The 13,023-nt window shown below is 49.2% G+C and overlaps 1 protein-coding gene across 1 annotated transcript in view; it reads left to right on the top strand.

Annotated features, from left to right (window-relative positions):
• LOC115093644 (FAST kinase domain-containing protein 1, mitochondrial-like) overlaps positions 1-13,023 on the top strand; it is a 128,008-nt gene that overhangs the window by 101,835 nt on the left and 13,150 nt on the right.

Genomic DNA, 13,023 nt, shown 5'->3' with positions numbered 1-13,023 from the left:
ATTTGATATTTTGTACTGGAGCCAGACATTTTTATTTGACTTTTCTACAACCAAGTTCATTAAAAAGAAATTGTATTGTGTATGTGAACACTGGACTGATCAGCACTACTTAAGTCCTAGACTAATATATTTAGCAAAAAGTTCTTTTCGCTGCAGCGTGGGGCTTGGACTGCAGCAAGGGACTTCTTGTTCCGCTCCAGTAGTGTGCCGTCCAAAGTGGAGCACGGTCCTGATGTTGTAGCAATGGCAAACTGACTGAGGAATGAGAAGGGGGCTGTTGGAGGATAGCTGGATGCCCCCCACCCCCCCCCCAAAAAAAAAAACCCCCAAAGAAAGCAAAAAATCAGTTTGTTAAGGTGGCTACTTTTTCTTGGTTGGGAGCGTTTGGTGCACTGTTCAAGGAAAGGCTTGCTGGTCACTGGCAGCTCCCATGGCCCCTGAGTGTGGGACCTCACTGTGGCTCCCATCCCTGTCACGTAGCAGCTCCGGGAAGATCTCTGCTGAGCATGTACGAACTTGTTTTTTTCCAACCAGCATCCCACTGCAGTTCAGTTTAGAGGGCACTAGTAAATACTGAATACCATCAGTCAGTAAGAGAAAAGCAAAGCCTTAATTTTTATTATAAGATATCTTATAAGAAGCAATGCATCCTACCAAACAATGTAGAGTAAGCTGGATTGCTTACTCAGAGCTCCTGAGCTGGTACAGTTAGTTCCCCATACATACCCAGATCAGTCCAGACTCCTGGGTTTTGCCTCCCTTCCAGCAGATGGAGACACAGAAAGTTTCACTGACATTGACACACAACCTGGTGTGCAACCTGCAGCCCGTCAGTATTTCTCTGTCTCCAGCAGATGGAAGGTGGTGCGAGACCTGCAGTCTGAAGGGAAAAAAAAAAAGAAAAACGAGAAAAGAGTTTAGAATTTAGGTGACTGATTACCCTTCCTGAAGGTTGGTAGGTACTGGTGGGGCCATCCCTTCAGGTAGAGGAGTAGATGAGCGGAGGGTTTGGAGACCCCTGAGTCTGTCTAGATTCCGGACCCGCTGAGGGAGGAGATAACTGGTATGGCCAGTTCCCTCTCTTCCCTCCTACAGCCTGCAGCCATCTCAAGGGAACATAAGAACCTAAGAAATTGCCATGCTGGGTCAGAGCAAGGGTCTATCAAGCCCAGCATCCTGTTTCCAACAGAGGCCAAACCAGAAGTAACAAGAACTTGGCAATTACCCAAACACCAAGAAGATTCCATGCACTGATGCAATTAATAGCAGTGGCTATTAGCTAAGTAAACTTTATTAATAGCAGTTAATGAACTTCTCCTGCAAGAACTTATCCAAACCTTTTTTGAACCCAGCTACACTAACTGCACTAACCATGTCCTCTGGCAACAAATTCCAGAGCTTAATTGTGCACTGAGTGAAAAAGGAATTTTCTCTGATTAGTCTTAAATGTGCTACTTGCTAATTTCATGGAATGCCCCCTGGTCCTTCTCTTATCTGAAAGTGTAAATAACCGATTCATATCTACAAGACCTCTCATGATCTTAGAGACCTCTATCATATCCCCCCTCAGCCGTCTCTTCTCCAAGCTGAACAGCCCCAACTTCTTCAGCCTTTCCTCATAGGGGAGCTGTTCCATTCCCCTTATCATTTTAGTTGTCCTTCTCTGTACTTTCTCCATCGCAACTATATATTTTTTGAGATGCGGCGACCAGAATTGTACACAGTATTCAAGGTGCAGTCCACCATGGAGCGATTATAGAGGCATTATGACATTTTCCGTTTTATTAACCATTCCCTGTACGTACCCGGATCAGTCCAGACTCCTGGGTTTGGCCCCCCCTCTAGCAGATGGAGACAGAAGTTTACAAACAAAAACTCCGCCTATATCTAGGCTGGTGCCACCTACAGTCCGGCAGTATTCTTCTGTCTCCTAGCAGGTGGAGAGGGTGCCAAACCTACAGTCTGTGCTAAGGCCTAAATTTAGGTGGTAGTTCGTGTGTAAAAAAAAGGAAGAGAAAGCAGTTTGAGAGTAGGAATCCGATGGATTGGGGTTCGGACCGCAGAGGCTTGCCTGCTGGTCACCGAGCCTGCCTCCTAGAGGGTAGTGAGGTCCTGAGGGGACCATCCCCTCTGGTTGAGGCCGCTGTTACGTGGGGGAGCTCCACTGTCAGCGTCTATCAGGGCTGGGGGGTGACATCGGGGTACCCGGTTCCCTCCCCCCAGCTGGACCTGGACCTGATCTACCGGTAACTGTGTCTGTGTGTTTAAAAAAAAAAAAAAAAAAGTACTGCCTGTTTTTCTTCTTTTGTCTGTGCCTCGTCTCTCCTGTCCTGTCCCTGTGAGGGGGGAGGTAGAGGACCGCCGTCGCCGGGGAGATCTTTTCTTTTTTGTACTGTGCCTACCCTTTTTTTCCTCGTCGGGGCCGCGATGCCGCGGAGAGCTGCATGTCAGGCCTGCGGGTCCGCGGCCACGCGGCTGTCAAGGGACAGCCTGTGTTCGTCATGCGTTTCCGGCGGGGAGGGGGGGTCCGTGACGCCGGCCGGGTCCCAGGGCAGCAGGCAGGTACGTGCCGGTCCCGAGGTCGGCAGGCTGACAATTAGTGCGGGGCCGGCTTCGGGGATGCCGGGTCCGGGCGCCATTTTGTTTTCTTCGCCGGCATTTTTGGGCGGGAACGGCGGCCATTTTAGGTCCGAGGGAAGCCGCGTGCAGGCGCAATGCCGGTGTGTGGAGGGGGAGGACGACCCTCCGCCGAAGTTATCCCTAGCAGCGAGGGGGTCCCAAGAGGGACAGTCGTTGCTTCTACTGCCATGGGGGCTTTCTCCTCCACATCCCTCTGAGGGGGAGGAAGAAGAGGCCTCGGACTCGGACTCATCCTTTGGGTCCGCGTTTGTTCTGCTTAGTACATAAGGCCTTCACGGCCCCGTAGACAGGCCAAGAAGAGGGCATGGGAGACCTCCACTCCGGATTCGGGGGCCTCGGGGGCGGAGAAAAGGTCCAATCCAGGTCCGGGGTCGGAGGGCCCAGAGTAGGGCTCGACCACTCCAGTCCTCGGTTCCCAGGGGGGGAGCTGGAATCGACCACGGACACGGATGAGCCGGAGGACCTGTCCGGGGATACAGAGCTTCCGTTCCAGCCCCGAGGGGGGTTGATGGGGACGGAGACCAAGGGTCCCTCGGGTTTCCCGAGGGGCCCATGCTACCGAGGGGGTGATCCGTTTGTTTTGGAAGGAGGAGCTAGGACCTCTTATCCCGAAAATTCTGGGGGAATTAGGGATCCAGGTGCCGCAGGAGGAGTCCCGGCTCGGAATAACGGATCCGGTCGTTTTTGGGTCTCCGGGGGCCTCCTTCAGCCTTCCCTTTGCAGTTTTTCTGCCTCGGATTTGCTTGTTTAAAGGAATTGGACACTCCGGATTTGGGGCTGAAGGTGGCGAAGGTGATGGATAAACTCTATCCCTTACCGGAGGACGCCCTGGACATGCTGCACATGCCGAAGATAGACTCGGCAAGTAGTGGGCGGTCACAAAGAAAACCACTATTCCGGTCACTGGAGGTACTGCTCTTAAGGATTTGCAAGACAGGAAGCTGGAGGTGCAGCTGAAAAAGATCTTCGAAGTCTCCGCAATTGGGAATTCGTTGCGGCGATTTGTAGTAATTTTTCCCTTCGGGCAGGTCTCCGCTGGGCACAGCAGCTCTTGGCCAATGAGTCTCTGTCGCCGGAAGAAGCACGCCAAGCGAGTCGCTTGGAGGCGGTGATCGCTTATAGTGCGGATGCCTTCTATGATCTTCTTTGCACTTCGGCCAGGACGATGGTTTCGGCGGTGGCCGCAGCGGAGGCTGTTGTGTTACGACATTGGTCGGCAGACGTGACTTCTAAAGCACGGCTAGGTTCCTTTGCCATTCAAGGGGAGACTGTTGTTTGGTAAAGAATTGGAAGATTTGATTGAATCCCTGGGGGAGAATAAGGTTCACCGTTTACCGGAGGAAAGGCCGCGGTCTCGGGGGGCTGGCCCTTCCAGGTCGCGTTTTCACGGTAGTCGCCGGCCTCGAGGCTCCTGGGGATCCGTTTCTTCTTTTCGCCACAGTGCACAGCGTCAATAATCTTATTCGCAGTCCTTTCGCGGGCGCCATTTCAGTCATTCTGGCGCCGGTCAGCCTGTGCAGGGGGGCAAACCTGCACAATGATGGGCGGCCGGTCCATTCCTCAGTTCCCAGAATTGGGGGGCGTCTTGGCCGTTTTTACGAGGAATGGACCAGGATCACGTTGGACCAGTGGGTCCTAGATGTGATAAGACACGGTTACGAGTTAGATTTTTTCACCTGCCGTTTCCGTTTTTTCTGGTATCCCCTTGCGGGTTCTCAGCGAAGCGACGGGCGATACGAGCCACACTAGATCGTCTCAGGGAGCTCGGCGCGATCGTTCCTGTTCCGGCCAAGGAACTTCGCAGGAGCCGGTATTCCATTTACTTCATAGTACCAAAGAAGGAAGGAACGTTTAGGCCCATCCTGGACTGGTTCCTCGGTTCCTCGGTTTCGAATGGAAACTTTACGGTCGGTGATCGCGTCCGTGCGTCCGGGGGAGTTTCTGGCCTCCCTGGACCTCACGGAGGCGTATCTCCACATCGGCATTCGGGCAGAGCATCAACAGTTCCTTCGGTTTGCAGTGCTGGGGCAGCATTTTCAATTCCAGGTGCTCCCGTTCGGTCTGGCCACAGCGCCTCGAACGTTCACCAAGATTATGGTGGTAGTGGCAGCGCCCCTCCGGAGGGAAGGTCTGTTGGTGCACCCGTATTTGGACGATTGGCTAATCCGTGCCAAGTCAGAGACGCTCTGCCGAGCAGCGATCCAGCGGGTTCTCCAATTGTTGGACAAGCTCGGTTGGATAGTCAATGTCTCCAAGAGTCAGTTGACGCTGTCGCAGTCCCTGGAGTTTTTGGGAGCGTTGTTCGACACGCGTCAGGGAACGGTTTCTCTTACACAAGACCGAATGTTCACATTGCAAGCGCGCATTCGCAGATTGTTATCCAAGCAGGTGCCCATTGTCTGGGACTATTTGCAGGTGTTGGGGTCCATGATGTCAACACTGGAATTGGTACCTTGGGCGTTCACTCATATGCGGCCCTTACAGTCAGCGTTGCTCTCCTGATGGAATCCGGTCTCAGAAGAATTTCATCTGCCCCTGCCCCTGCCTCTGGCAGCCAGGGACAGCTTGGATTGGTGGTTGTGTCCGGCCAACTTGAGTCGTGGGGTTCCTTTAGAGATCCCATCTTGGACGGTCATTACCACGGATGCCAGTCTGCTCGGCTGGGGAGCGGTGTGCTTACGGCGTTCAATACAGGGGCAGTGGTCGCCTCAGGAAGCATCGTGGTCCATAAATCGTCTGGAAACCAGAGCGGTTCGGCTGGCTCTTCTGGAGTTCCTACCACTCATTCGTGGCAGGGCAGTCAGAGTGTTGTCCGACAATGCGACCAGCGGTGGCGTACATCAACCGACAAGGGGGAACCAAGAGTCAGGCTGTAGCGTCGAAGCTCGTCTCATGTTCACCTGGGCGGAGCGTCATCTCAGTTGTCTCGCAGCCTCCCACATAGCCGGCGTAGACAATGTTCAGGCCGATTTCTTGAGCCGAAATTGGCTGGATCCAGGAGAGTGGGAGCCACCGGTGGATGTCTTCCGGCTCATTTGTGCTCGGTGGGGCACACCTGCGATCGATTTGATGGCAACCTTCCGCAATGCGAAAGCGCCTCGGTTTTTTGCTCGAAGGTGGGAGACGGCAGCAGAGGGAGTAGATGCTCTGGCTCTTCCATGGCCGATGGACCATGTGTTTCCTCCGTGGCCACTCATAGGAAAGGTGTTGCGGTGGATCGAGGCACACTCGGCGGATGTTGTTCTGGTGGCGCCCGAGTGACCACGGCACCCGTGGTTCGCAGACCTCCTGAACCTGGCGGTAGAGGAGTCTCTCCGTTTCCCGTATGTTCCGGACCTTCTGCATCAAGGACCCGTGTGTTTCGACCAGGTCGATCGCTTTTGTCTAGCGGCCTGGCTTTTGAGAGGCAAAGGCTGAGATCTAAGGGCTACGCGGAACCGGTGGTCGCTACTCTATTACGCTCCCGGAAGACGTCTACTTCCTTATCTTATGTTAGGGTCTGGAAGTTGTTTGAATCGTGGTGTCTGGACCGGGATGTGGTTCCTACGCGAGCGACCATGCCGGATATCCTTCTGTTCCTGCAGGACGGTTTGTCTAAGGGTCTTTCATGTAGTTCCTTGCGGGTTCAGGTGGCGGTGCTAGGTTCCTTACGTGGTTTGATTCAGGGAAAACCAGTGGCGGCTCATCCTGACGTAGCGCGTTTCCTGCGAGGGGCAAAACATCTGCGGCCTCCGATTCGTCAGCCTTGTCCGCCCTGGAATTTGAATCTTGTTCTTCGGGCCTTGTGTGGTGCTCCGTTCGAGCCTATTCGCAAAACCACCTTGAAGGATTTGCCACTGAAGGTAGTGTTCTTAGTGGCCATTGTTTCGGTGCGTTGGATTTCCGAGCTTCAAGCTTTGTCGTGCAGGGAGCCCTTTTTGAGGATATCTGAGTCAGGGGTATCCTTGCGTACGGTTCCATCCTTCTTACCCAAGGTGGTTTCTTCTTTCCATGTCAACCAGTCGGTTGAGTTACCGTCGTTCTTGCAACTCGATGATTCAGATCCTTTGGCTAAGGACCTCCATAAATTGGATGTGCGGCGCATCCTGTTACATTATCTGGAGGTAACTAATGCGTTTCGGGTTTCCAATCATCTGTTCGTGCTCTGGAGTGGTCCTTGAAGGGGCAATGCGGTGTCCAAGACTACCATTGCGCGATGGTTGAAAGAGGCCATCAATTCGGCATAAATGTTGCAGGGTCGGTCCCTGCCCTTGGGGCTGCGTGCCCATTCTACTTGCTCTCAGGCCACTTCTTGGGCGGAATGTCAACATATCTCGGCGGAAGAGATTTGCAGGGCGGCCACGTGGAAATCTTTGCATACTTTTTCCCGGCACTACCGTTTGGATGTCAAGGCTCCCGGTGTGGGAGGGTTTGGAGAAGGTGTGCTTAGAGCGGGCCTCTCCGGATCCCATCCCAGGTGAAGTGCGCTTGGGTACATCCCAGGAGTCTGGACTGATCCGGGTACATACAGGGAAAAGAAAATTAAGTTCTTACCTTTGATAATTTTCGTTCCTGTAGTACCATGGATCAGTCCAGAGTCCCACCCGGATAAGTGCTACTATCGGGAGAGGCCATAGTGTATGTGCTGCTGTCTGTTTGATATTTTGCTCCTTTTCTGTCTGTCATCGGTATCTCGGGTTCATTTTCCCAGTTGGGCGTTGAGAACTGGTAATGAGGATTCTGTTGGACTGGTGTTGTTGGTCCTGGTTAGAAGGTTCGTTAGCCAGTTTGATTTGTGATTTTCCTGCTCTGACATTAAGTAATACTGCTGGACTGTAGGTGGCACCAGCCTAGATATAGGTGGAGTTTTTGTTTGTAAACTTCTGTCTCCATCTGCTAGAGGGGGGGCCAAACCCAAGAGTCTGGTCTGATCCGTGGTACTACAGGAACGAAAATTATCAAAGGTAAGAACCTAATTTTCTTTTCCCTGCCTAATAATTCCTAACATTCTGTTTGCTTTTTTGACTGCTGCAGCACACTGAGCCGACGATGTCAAAGTATTATCCACTATGATGCCTAGATCTTTTTCCTGGGTGGTAGCTCCTAATATGTAACCTAACATCGTGTAACTACAGCAAGGGTTATTTTTCCCTATATGCAATACCTTGCACTTGTGCACATTAAATTTTATCTGCCATTTGGATGCCCAATCTTCCAGTTTTGCAAGATCCTCCTGTAATGTATCACAATCCTCTTGTGATTTAACTACTCTGAATAATTTTGTGTCGTCCGCAAATTTGATAACCTCACTCGTCGTATTCCTTTCCAGATCATTTATAAATATGTTGAAAAGCACCGGTCCAAGTACAGATCCCTGAGGCACACCACTGTTTACCCTTTTCCACTGAGAAAATTGACCATTTAATCCTACTCTCTGTTTCCTGTCTTTTAACCAGTTTGTAATCCACAAAAGGACATCACCTCCTATCCCCTGACTTTTTTAGTTTTCTTAGAAGCCTCTCATGAGGGACTTTGTCAAACGCCTTCTGAAAATCCAAATACAGTACATCTACTGGTTTACCTTTATCCACATGTTTATTAACCCCTTCAAAAAAATGAAGCAGATTTGTTAGGCAAAACTTCCCATGAGTAAATCCATGTTGACTGTGTTCCATTAAACCATGTCTTTCTCTGTGCTCCACGATTTTGATCTTTAGAATAGTTTCCACTATTTTTCCTGGCACTGAAGTCAGACTCACTGGTCTATAGTTTCCTGGATCGCCCCTGGAGCCCTTTTTAAATATTGGGGTTACATTGGCAACTCTCCAGTCTTCAGGTACAATGGATGATTTTAATCATAGGTTACAAATTTTAACTAAAAGATCAGAAATTTCATTTTTGAGTTCCTTCAGTACCCTAGGATGCATACCATCCAGTCCAGGTGATTTGCTACTCTTTAGTTTGTCAATCTGGCCTACTACATCTTCCAGGTTCACAGTGATTTGGTTCAGTTCGTCTGACTCATCACCCTTGAAAACCATCTCCGAAACTGGTATCTCCCCAACATGCTCATTAGTAAACACAGAAACAAAGAATTCATTTAGTCTTTCTGCAATGGCCTTATCTTCCCTAAGACCCCCTTTAACCTCTCCGTCATCTAACCGTCCAACCGACTCCCTCACAGGTTTCTTGCTTCAGATATATTTTTAAAAGTTTTTATTATGAGTTTTTGCCTCTACGACCAACTTCAGTTCAAATTCTCTCTTCGCCTGTCTTATCAATGTTTTACACTTAACTTGACAATGCCTATGCTTTATCTTATTTTGCCGAGAAGAATTAGGACCCCCCTGATTCCATGTTTCCAGAAGGAACTGGGGATTAAGGAACCCAGGCTGATTTGTATCATGAAGAAGTAGAGCCAGTCTTGGCTTAAAGGGACCAGCTAAGACGTTCACCTTCCATAAGTCCTTGAAGAAACTGTTGCTCTGGGAGTGGGAGACTTCGGACACAGGTTTGAAGGTTACGAGAGCCATGGAGAGGTTGTACCCAATGCGGAAGAGACTTTGGGTCTGCTGCAAATGCCGAAGATGGATGCTTCAGTTTCGGCGATCACAAAGAAGATTACGATTCCAGTAACGGGATTGGCTGTGCTTAAGAATATGAAGGACAGAAAGTTGGAGGTGCACCTCAAGAGGATTTTTGAGGTGTCTGGATTGGGCTATCAGGCTGCAGTTTGCAGTAGTTTTATGCTCAGGGCTGGACTGCGCCAGGTACAGCAGTTGCAGTCAGACAGGACGCTACTGTGGCGGATGTCCAGCAGGCTGAGCGGCTGGAAGCAGTGGTAGCCTATAAGATTTTATCCGCACGTCCTCGCAATCTTTGATGTCCGCGTTTTCCGCTTGTCGGCTTCTTTGGTTGAGGAACTGGTCAACAGATGATTGGTCTAAGTCTCAATTGGGTTCGCTTCCCTGTAAGGGGAAGCTGCTTTTTGGAGAGGTCTTAGAGGAGCTTGTGAAGCATCTTGGAGAGACTAAAGGACACAAGCTGCCAGAGGACAAGCCAAAGGTTGGCAGAGGTTCCTCTTCGGCACAAGTTTGATTTCGCTCGAATCACCGTTTCCAGCAGTCTCATACTTCTGGAGGAGGTCAGAGCTTGAATCCGGAAGACAACAGTCTTGGAATCAGTCCTTTCGAGGCAGGAGACTGATCAGGAATAGTTCCAGTCAGGGGGTCTCCGGTTCTAAGTCTTCCCAATGAAGCAAGGTCGGCTCACTCCTCAGTTCCACAAATTGGGGGTCGGTTAACCCTTTTTCTCGAGGAGTGGGCCAAGAATATGTTAGATCAGTGGATCCTAAATGTGATAGAACAAGGTTACGCTTTAGAATTTGTGCACCCATTAAGGGACTTGTTCATAAGGTTCCCTTGTGCTTACACACAGAAAAGATGAGTGGTTCGGGAGACCTTCGATCATCTACGGATGCTGGGGGCCATAGTTCCTGTGCCGGTCGAGGAACAGGGTGTGGGGAGGTATTCCATTTATTTCATGGTCCCAAAGAAAGAAAGTACCTTCTGTTCAATCTTGGATTTAAAAACGGTGAATGTGGCTCTCAAGGTTCCTCGTTTTTGGATGGAAACACTGAGGTCAGTGATCTCAGCGGTGTGCGAAGGGGAGTTTAAGGCATCTCTGGATTTGACCAAGGCGTATCTTCATATTACGATACACTCAGATGATCAAAGGTTTCTAAGGTTCATGATGCTTGGGGATCATTTTCAATTTTGTGCCCTGCCTTTTGGATTGGTGACAGCCCCAAGGAACTTCACAAAGGTGATGGTTGAAGTGGCAGTGGCTCTGCAGCAAGAAGGAGTCTTGGTTCACCTGAATTTGGACGACTGGCTGATTTGAGCAAAGTCAGAGGACCTTTGTTTTCAGGCACTGACAGCAGTGCTTCAGTGCTTATGGTTGCTGGGCTGGATTGTGAATCTTCCCAAGAGCTAACTGATTCCATTTCAGGTTCTGGAATTCCTGGGAGTGCGCTTCAACACCAGATTTGGAAGAGTGTTTCTTACCAAAGAACGGATAGACAAGATCCAGGGACTGGTTTGCATGCTGAACAGTGAGGTTCCCAAGGTGTATAGGATTATCTGCAGGTTCCTGGGTCTATGGCCTCCATGTTGGAATTGGTCCCTTGGGCATTTGCTCATATACGGCCTTGCTGTCCAGCTGGAATCCCTTGTTGGAGCAGTTTCATCTACCGCTGCCACTTACAGAAAGTGCCAGGATGAGTCTGGAGTGGTGGCTTTGTCAGGACAATTTGGTTTGCAGTGGGACCTTGGAGGTTCCGAATTGGATAATAGTCATGACCGATGCCAGCCTTATTTATTTATTTATTTATTTGTTTGTTTGTTTTTTATATACCGCTGTTCGATCTGGCATATCACAATGGTTTACATTACAACGGTATTCAAAAAGAGATAGGGTTCTTGTTTTACATTGAAACTTTGTATCGTCTGTAACAATATAATATAATTTAGGTTATAAGTAGTAGGAACGACATGTCTAAGAATCAGGTGAGAAAAAACAAGTAACTTAAGTGATAGTATGAAGTAATGGTAGCAACAATATGGTTTAGATTCATACAAGAGTAACAAGAATTTTAACAGTATACAGATTGATTTAGGGTAATATTTACAAATTTTATAGTTAGATTCAATGGATAGAATATACCCGATGGGCAGCATTGGGGGGGTGGGGGGTATGGGGGGTTATTATGGTGAATGGTAGTCGTATTAATAGAGAGTTGGGGGTGAGGGGGGGGGTATTGTCCATGCCAAAGAAGTGGAGTGCAGCTAGAGGCAGATAGGGAAAAGGGAGGCGGGGAGTTGGTGGAGTAGAAGGGGGAGGAGGGGAGTTTGAAAAGAGGTGCGGAGGGGGCGGGGTTGTTTTTGAAGAGTGGCTGGAAGATGGGAGTTAGGTAGCTGACGGGAATGCTTGTTTAAAAAGCCATGTTTTGAGGTTAAAAGTTCGGGAGCTGTGTGTCAGACTCAAGTGGTGCAAGGTCAGTGGTTTCCGGAGGAGGCGCCATGGTCTATCATCCATCTAGAGACGAGAGTGGTCCGTCTAGCATTGCTGGCTTTTCTTCCTCTTGTGTAGGGCAGGGCAATGAGAGTGTTGTCAGACAATGCGACGGCAGTGGCTTACATCAACCGACAGGGCAATACAAAGAGTCAAGCAGTGGTACGAGAGGCCCAGGACTTAGTGCAATGGGCGGAAAAACATCTGGAGATGCTGGCAGCTTCCCACATTGCCAGGTTTTCTAAGTCACCGGTGGATAGATCCAGGGGAGTGGAAGTTGTTTGAAGAGGCCATGTGTCTGATTCGTCACAGATAGAGAGAGTCCCTTGCATGGATCTGATGGCTAGGCAGAAAAATACCAAGGCTCCATGGTTCTTCAGTTGAAGAAGAGAGGAGGGAGCAGATGCCTTAGTTCTCCCATGGCCAAAGAGGATTCTCCTGTATGTGTTCCCGCATTGGTCACTGGTAGGCAAGGTCCTACGAAGGATAGAGGTTCATCCAGGGCAAATGATTCTGGTGGCGCCAGAATGGCCTCAGCGGCTGTGGTTCGCGGATTTGATCAATCTTGCGGTAGACGGGATGCTGCGTCTTGTGCATATTTGCAACCTGCTGCATTATGGATCTATATTTTTGGACCAGGCTGATCGCTTCTCTCTCATGGCTTGGCTTTTGAGGGAGAAAGGTTATCTGGAAGATGTTATTGCAACTTTAATGCAAGCAAGAAAGAAGTCCACTTCTTTATCTTATGTTTATGTACCGTCACATTCATTCAAATAGGCTTATTTACTTACTCTGCTACACTATCACTTTAATTGTATTAAATGTAAATATTGCATTGTTTAACCTTTCCCCTCTTCCAGTTCCAAGTTAATTTTCCCTGTTTTATTGTAACTTTCACACCTTTTAATTGATTCTCTGTATTTAAAGTTCAAATTTTTATTGGAAATATTTATTACGTTACGCTATACTTTGCACACATTGTTATTTGTAAACCGGGTTGATGTGATCCCTATCATGAAACTCGGTATAATAAAAATAATAAATAAATAAATAAATAAATAAATAAATGTTTGGGTGTGGAAGGTGTTGGAGGCTTGGTGCCAAGAGCACAGCGTGGATCCGACTCATAGAAACATAGAAGTGATGGCAGAAGAAGACCAAACGGCCCATCCAGTCTGCCCAGCAAGCTTTCACAAGTATTTGTTTTCATATTTATCTGTTACTCTTGGCCCTTATAAGTAACTTTTTGGTTCCAATTTCCTTCCACCCCCACCATCGATACAGACAGCAGTGCTGGAGCTGCATCTAGGTGAAGTATCTAGCTAATTGGTT

The sequence above is a fragment of the Rhinatrema bivittatum genome, chromosome 6, assembly GCF_901001135.1.
Source record: "Rhinatrema bivittatum chromosome 6, aRhiBiv1.1, whole genome shotgun sequence".
In the NCBI taxonomy this organism is placed as follows: Eukaryota; Metazoa; Chordata; class Amphibia; order Gymnophiona; family Rhinatrematidae; genus Rhinatrema; species Rhinatrema bivittatum.
The sequence above is the reverse complement of the archived record's forward strand: the minus strand, read 5'-3'. Positions and strand labels throughout refer to the sequence as shown.